Source organism: Ambystoma mexicanum, chromosome 2p (genome assembly GCF_040938575.1).
Source record: "Ambystoma mexicanum isolate Mex_15411 chromosome 2p, UKY_AmexF1_1, whole genome shotgun sequence".
Classification (NCBI taxonomy): Eukaryota; Metazoa; Chordata; class Amphibia; order Caudata; family Ambystomatidae; genus Ambystoma; species Ambystoma mexicanum.
In genome coordinates this window covers 900,507,276-900,515,389 of record NC_090923.1, presented here as the reverse complement: position 1 = coordinate 900,515,389, position 8,114 = coordinate 900,507,276, and the positions used below count along the sequence as shown (strand labels likewise).

The following is an 8,114-nucleotide window of genomic DNA, read 5'->3' as shown; positions in this document are numbered from 1 at the left end:
GCGGCCAGCGTGAGGGAGGATGCTGGCCGGAGACATGTGGTGTGACAAGACAAGGCACAGGAAGACTATTCAATGGAGACACACTAGATTCATTTAAAAAATCAAAACAACCATTGTTAAAATATATGTTGGGTTTTATTTTAGATCTTAATTTCAATTGAACATAAATAATAAACATTACACATTGTAAAGTTCCGGTTGCAGCACATCCAGGGAAAATCCGCGGTATTGTCCACTGTCGCTGGGGAAATGTTGTCTAATGGCAAGTACCGCACAGGCAGGTATTACTCTCCGAACGCGGTGTCCAAGCCTCCCGTGAAGCCACCAAGTGAAGCAACGATAGGCCACCAGCGTGTACCACCTGTGAAAATGAAAGATGTAAACTGTATTAAAGTGACAAAACTTTCTGATCACTGTCGATTCAGGTAAAAAATGTCATTCTGCTTTGAAAAAAATTCTATCTAGAAAATGCACAATATGGAACCAATTTACATGCATTCGAATGATATGTAGATGTAATTGTATATGTGGGAGACGACCATGAAATAGTAGTGGCATCACTGACATCACAACCAGAGTATACTTACTCGTTACTCAGATTACGCGGACGAACAGTGCCGCGAAGTTCGTGCATAAGCACCATCATCATCCTCAACACGGTCCGTGAGAGGCAGGCTTCCCTGAACTCTGGCAGCTCGGTGATGCATTGCGGACTTGGCTCGCCTTCCGAAATGTAGGCCAAGCACCCGGAATTTTCACGGCAGCAGCAGTTCTCCTCCTCAGTTGGCATTAGCTCGCACCGATTGCACGTGCACCAGGTGGAGACGCCGTCCATGCGACATGGTCCAGGCTCCTCATCCGTTGACTGGTCCTCCCAACTGCCGTCCGAATCCCCATCGTTTCCGCGTGCTTGCCTTTCCAGTAGTTCTTCCTCGGTGTACTCGGGCTCGTACATATACGGCATTATTGTAGCCATTGTGTGGTAAAGAAAGTAAAATAATTTACAGAGATGGTACAGGTGTTCACAAGGCCTAGAAGCGGCGAAGGTAGCTGACCAGAGCACAGAAACGAGTCACAGAATACTCAAAGTAACACAGAGAGAAAAATGGAATCGAAAATCTGCTGCTGTGTGTTGTGAAACGGTGTGTTTATACTTATTGAGGAAAGAGGCGTCCTGCCATTTCCATGGCGACACGTCATTAGCTGAGGCGCAGCGATTGTTGACACGAAACGTGCTTTGGCGTTGGGAAATGGGCGGTACGCGTCTGCTGATGTCAGGCTCAGGGGCGGGGGATTTGATTTAGTGCCGGAAAGCAGGTGAGCCAGGGCGATGGGGGGAAATGATAGGATTATCAGAAAATGGCGGCTGATTTCGAGTGCGTTAATGGACGAAAAGTCGGGTAAGGTCCATAGGAAAGTTTTCTACGATCTACCGATTTATGCTTAAAAACACATGGCCGAACCGTAGGGACAATAAAAAAAAAGTCCCGGAACTATCCTTTAAGTTTGAAGATACCAGGCATCCACTTCAGATGTTTTTCTGGTGGTGCCTCAATGGTGCACCTTTTCCTGCAAATAAAGCTCCATGAAACTATTTTATGTAAATGGCCAGGTTGCTTGCACATAGGAGTAAAAACAACGGTGTGGCATGCACCTCCTCCACATCGTGTACATCGAATGCATACCCACGGCAAGAGGTCATGAGCATCCAGAACATTGAGGAGCTTACCTATTATTTCAGCGCTACACTGTTCTGTTGCCTCACAGTCAGCTGATATTACCACAACGTGCGGCACAGGGTAACTAAGTTGTCTCTGCTCCGCCTGGAAGTCACTGCTGCTTCCGGCAAGCACCTTTCTCTATCACATCCGCTATGACAAAAGGGAAGAAGGCCAAGGGGAAGTAGGTGGCCCCGGCCACTTCAGTGGTGAAGAAGCTTGAGTCTAAGATGGTAGTCAACCCACTCTTTGAGAAGAGGCCAAAGAACTATTGCATTGGCCAAGATATTCAGCTCAAGTGCAATCTGACCCGCTTCGTTAAATGGCACTGCTAGATCAGGCTTCACCGGCAGAGGTCCCTTCTGTACATACGACTGAAGGTGTGTGCGGATGAGCCTTTAATCACCTCAACCCAAACAGGCACACCAATTAAGAAGATAGTACACAGTTGTACATAAAGAAAGTTTATTGTACAAATATGCGGGGAGAGGTTAGATGGTGTTGCAACACCAAACTAACACAAGTCTCAACAAACCACATCACTTGACATCGGACATAACTTTTTGCAACAATTAAAACACTCACAGACACTCTATTACAACCCACTCCCCAAATATGATTGGACAGAAACCTCTTCAAAGAAATCCCATCTGTACCCAATTCTTCCATTTTCATTGGCCAGTTTTATCTTGATAGTCATCTTCAGTTCATATTCAGAACACACCTCTTCTTACAATTCATCCATAGTAGGCCATGACGTCAGTACATGGTTAAACATTGGTATTGAAAACATCCTTCTTTACTAGCAATTAATGGCTTAAGGCCTTTAACTGTAGGTGTGTATGGACCTGGTGCGCTTAGATATTTTAGCAAATAGAGGCGGCCTGAATAAACAGGATCTTCTTCTAACTACTGATTGTGATGTCAATATCCCCCAGACTACTGGTGCTTCCAAAGACCTACTAATTTATGCGCCCACAACTCCATAACATAGAGCCTCTGATGACCTGTAAAAAGAATTAACCGGTGGATACCCTGGCCTCGGGTTCATTTTTATTACCAGCCTAAACAAATGACCAACCCCCTCTAGCGACTTCAATACAATGAGCGCATTAACATCTGTTCCCTTGTGGGGCTGTTAAATCATAAACCTTGTCCTGTTTATAAGCTGACCTTCTTACTAGATGGCTCATTCTGCTTTCCGTCAACGAATGTCCCTGCTAGTTAAAATTCATGTGCAGCAGCTAACTACGGAGATTAAAATGACTGATTCACTAATGCTCTGCCGTCTGAAAACTTGAGAAAGTCAGTTTAAAAGTGAACATGCATTTTGCAAGAGTCCCAACTACCATGTTTTCTACAAAGCACCCCACTGTATAGATTGTGTTCATGTTGAATTTGCGTTTTAATATTTTATCTTTCTACGTGCGTGACGATCTTATATGTATACATTCTAAACAACTCTACACTAAATGTAACATATCCCATCCATAATTACAGGCACTCGATACACATGGATTTGCAAAATTGCGCCCCTGGGATTGCTGCCACCCCCACATCAATATAGTGCATACAACATGAATCCCTCATAATGATGGGGACCCTTCCTGGCCACCCCAACAGGTGGCCCCTGCATTCAACCAGTTCACACAGGCACTGGACAGGCAGACCGCAACTCAACTTTTAAAGCTGGCTCACAAATACAGACCGGAGACTAAACAAGAGAGGAAGCTGAGGATCTTAGCTCGTGCAGAAGAAAAGGCTGCCGGGAAAAGGGGATGCCCCTACAAAAAGACCACGGTGCGTTGTGCAGGTGTGAACACAGGAACCACCTTGGTGGAGAACAAGAAGGCCCAGTTGATGGTAATCACGCATGATGTGGATATTATCGAGCTGGTGGTCTTCCTGCCTGCACAGTGTCGTAAAATGTTTGTCCCATACTGCATCATCAAGGGTAAGGCAAGGGGGGGATGTCTGATTCACAGGAAGACCTGCACTTCGGTTTCCTTCACACAATTTAACCCTGAAGATAATGGTAAGTTAGCCAAGCTGGTGGAGGCTGTCAGGACCAACTACAGTGACAGATATGATGAGATTCATCGTCACTGGGGTGGCGGCATCCTGGGCCCCAGGTCTGTGGCCCGTGTGGCTAAACTGGAGAAAGCCATGCCAAAGGAACTGGCTACCAAGATGGGCTAAAGTAACCATGTCTGTTCTGTACATATAAATAAAATGTGACATTTGCAACAACAACAAAAAAACTGGTTACCCCTTATGCCTACTCAGGGGGAAGAAAACCAGGCCGCCACCTTTGAAGAGAGGCCGTTCCCATGTGGTAGATGTAATATACTGCATATAATGTGGTACCAAGTGGAAAGGTTGAACTTTTCAATCCTATTCTCCATTTCGGATAATACAAATGTATACTAAATCAAAAGTAAAAACAAATATGCATTAGCATAACTATAACATGTCAAAATAAATGTAAGTCTTTATCAGTTGAAACCTTGATGAATATGGGAGATGCCCCAGAGGTGTAGGGGACCAGAGATAACTGATGAAGGGGACCCACAAAAAGTAAGTAAGACCTGAGATAGGCTGTTTTGTGAGGCAACATATAATCAGAGATAGGCGAATTGGCCAGACTCCCCACAGATGTAGAAGACCAGTGTTATGGGAATTAGTGGGACTTCTCACAAGTGCCTGGCACACGAGATGGGGGACTGGGTAAAACAAAGAGATATACACTTGGGATGCCAGAGATAAAGGGGTGAGTGAGATTCACTACAAGTATTTATGATAAAAATAATAGATTGAGTGTGTCCTCCTGCAAGTGAATGGATGGAGGAATGGGTGAGCCACTATTTAAGGTACATTAATAGAGGAATGGGTGAGCCCTTCTTCAAGGTACATTATAAACACAGGGAATGACGGAAGGGTGACCTTCCATGCAAGCAGATGGGCTCAGAAAAAAAACAAGTGTGATCCCATCCAATGTCTGTGACCAGAGATGCGGGAATGAGTCAGATCTCCTAAATGTTTCTAGCAGAGAGAATTACATTTTTTTAAAAATTGTATTTAATGCACGGACCTAGCTCGAGCGCAGTTGTGCGCTGTACGGTGTGTGGGTAGCCAGAATTTGCCCTCCCATCTTTTAACAGTAGCACAGTACTTGAGTTCTGTATGTTGGTGTGTGCGCCCCTTAGAATTAGTCCTTTGTCGCGAATAATGAGTGAGGCCAGACCGATAAGGGAAAGAGTGATACACACACACAAACGCATGCGACAAAAGCTAGAATAAGTAGAGAAACGCTGTACAATTATTTGAGAGTAGAGCTATGGAAGAAGTGGCCCTCCAAATGCACTGCATAACGGTGTGGAAAATGTGAGGCACCACTTCAATGTGTTATGCCAGTCCTGATGGGAATGCGCGAGCCATTCATGCAGCGCATGCGCCCTGTGATGTGGAAGGTGCTAGGCAGCGCCGCATTGTACGAGACCAGTGACGTAGTGAATGTGAGAGAAACCTGTGGAGTGCATGAGGCCCTCGATGTGAAAGTCAGAAACAGCAGTGCATGAGGCAGGGACGTCATTTAGGGGTCGCTGCGACCTCTGTGGTCTACCTTGCTACCCCTAAAACATTTTTTTGTTAAATGTGTCTTTTTAAAAAAAAAAATGTATGCATGCTCCTGGGCTGTGGCCAGCACCATGTGGCTCTTTGCTTCTGGAGATTCCGGCACTCTTGTTCAGGCCTCTACAAAAAATAAAATAAAAAAAACAGGTGTTCCACAAGTCTAACTCTTTCAGCAGTGATCCTAAATAAGAAAGAATGGGAAAACCAAATAATTTGTCTTTCTGGAATTCTATACAATAATTGCTAGACTCATTAAAGGTTTATTTCAGGCACACTTCAGGGGGTGAGTCACTGAATTAGTCTGTTCTTAAACGCCTCAACTCAGCCTTTCATCCTTCTGAGGTCGATAAATGAGTACTAACACAGGTTGGGTGATATTGTATACTCATTTTTTCTATATAAAGCGCTTAAGCGTAAGTGCTATATAATAACACATCATTATCGTATGCCCATGGACTTCTGCTTGCATTCACAGTAATTTGGTAATCTGGCCCCATACACACAGATCTTAAGGATACATATGGCGATCCATTCTTGTATGAAATGTACATCACATTATAGTGTTATCATAACCATATTTTTCGTAGTGTACTTAGGAACAATGCTATGTGATGCCACTTCATGTTTTGTCAAGGGGTGAAAGGTCGTATTCCATCGCTCCCGCAATAACTCTTCGGGGTGGGGGTCAGATGACATCACTTCCTGTGATGTCATCAGAGGCAAGGGTCGTGTGATGTCACTTCCGCTACCCCTGGCATTTTGGTGAAATGACGTCCCTGGCATGAGGCCTGTAATCTGGGAGTCAGAGACTAGCAGAGCGGCAGGGCCTGCAGCCAGGGCTGTGGGGTAACGTCAGAGACACCAGTGTGGTGCACGAGGCCTGTGATGTCAGAGTCAGAGACACCAGCGCAGTACAAACGGCTGTGATGTGGGTGCCAGAGTCACCGGTGCATTGCATGAACCTGTGACCTGGGAGTCATAGACACAGTGCTGTGCATGAGGCCTGTCATGTCATGAGGCCTGCACGGGGCCGGTGGTGTGCGCAGTGGTTCTACTCACATGTTACGGTATCCGCCCATTGCTGCATGGGGTGCCATGAGTAAGTGACAGAATAGAATGAGCTGAAGTAGCTTAGAGACTGGGTGACTTCAGCGCGTCCCCCACCTGCAGACAATCCACCCCTCCCGACCCTTCCCATTGTAATGTTGATCCCTGCTCCTTGGAGATGTGGATTAAGTAAAGGCTGCGAGGTGAAAGGATCATCTCCCCCCTAAGATTACTGCTCTGGGAATCTGTCCCGGGAAGTCACTGGGGTCTGCACGCGATGGGCCTCCGCCTTGCAGACAGCTTGTGTGTGTGCCGGCCCTGCGGCCCCGGGGCAGCTCTCCCTCTCCTGGTGTCAGGGCATGCCAGCACTATCGGATTTCCCAGGATCCTCTGGGACTCACGGTTCAGACCTAAAGAGCAAATAGTGCACCACAGGAGGTAAACAAAGGGATGGCGTTCAGAGGTCATCGCCCCCGCAGAGCCAGGCCCAGGCGCTGCATGTACACAGCCTGCAACTATATCACCAGAACTTCAACATGATATAAAGACTATGGGCCTGATTCACAGGTCGTTTTTCAATGGGATTGAGCCATTATAACACGCTTCTGTGAATCAGGCCCCTAGTGTCATTTCGGCAGAGTGAAGGCGGTTATGCCCACCCCAGCCCTACGGATATTATACCAGTGCCATTCATTTTCCTAACAAAATGCACGTGGGAAAGCACATTTCCCCATAGATTTAGTATCATAAAGGAAAATTGTCATTTTATTACAGCCGACACGATGTCCTTCCTAAATAAAATTGCATGAGAAATAATTAATAATAATAATTTAGCATTTATATAAGCGCTACGAACCCTCAGGCGCTGCTTATCATTTCCCACAGTGTGTGGTGCTCATTTATCGACCTCAGAAGGATGAAAGGCTGAGTTTGGCCCTGCCTGGATTCGAACCTGCGACAGCAGGCTCTGCACAGATGTCAAAGAGAGCTCTCTACTCGCTGTGCTATCTGACCAGCATATTTAAATGGTTTTTGAATACTGTGGAGGGAAAAACAATGTTTTTGACAAATACTGTGCCTTGAAAAAATGGTGTCCAGCAGGGATACTGCTCTACGAACAATCCAGCTGTGGATTTTCGTCTAGCCATAAGGGACATCTCCCTTTATTATATATCGCTTGATCGATTGTCCCCACGCTGCATTAAAAGATGTTATTACAGCCAGTAATGGCGTTATCAATAGGGTAGAGAACGTCTATTCAAAATACTGTCCCATTTTATTGTGCCCTGCATAAACACAGTGCCCATCACGAAAAGTGCCCTACTGGAAATTATCACCATAAATCCTCGATCAAAAGTCATCAACATCATGAACACTGTGCCTTCAGTATTTGTGCCCATCCTAGTCCTTTGCTAGTGAACAGGATGGTTGCCGGAAATACTGAGCCAATGAATTATTCCTCATGCAAATTGCACCATCAGAAACCATGCCAATCCAAATCAAAACTGTTTCCTAAGCCCTGCACATCCGAAATAGGGCCCATTCAGAAACCTTGCCCAGACAGAAGATTTGCTGTCTTTGGTCCGAAACTATGGAATTCACTCCCATTGGGAATAAGGACTCTTAAATCATTGCCCCAAATTCGGGGGCTTTGAAGACCTTTCTGTTTGGATAAGCCTGCTGGTGTGTCTCTCTTTTCGTTCTAGGTTGCCTCAC

At 45.6% G+C, this 8,114-nt stretch overlaps 1 pseudogene; it reads left to right on the top strand.

Moving 5' to 3' along the window:
* The first annotated feature begins 1,873 nt into the window (after nt 1-1,873).
* Nucleotides 1,874-3,917, top strand: LOC138565954 (large ribosomal subunit protein eL8-like; annotated as a pseudogene).
* The last annotated feature ends 4,197 nt before the right edge of the window (nt 3,918-8,114 follow it).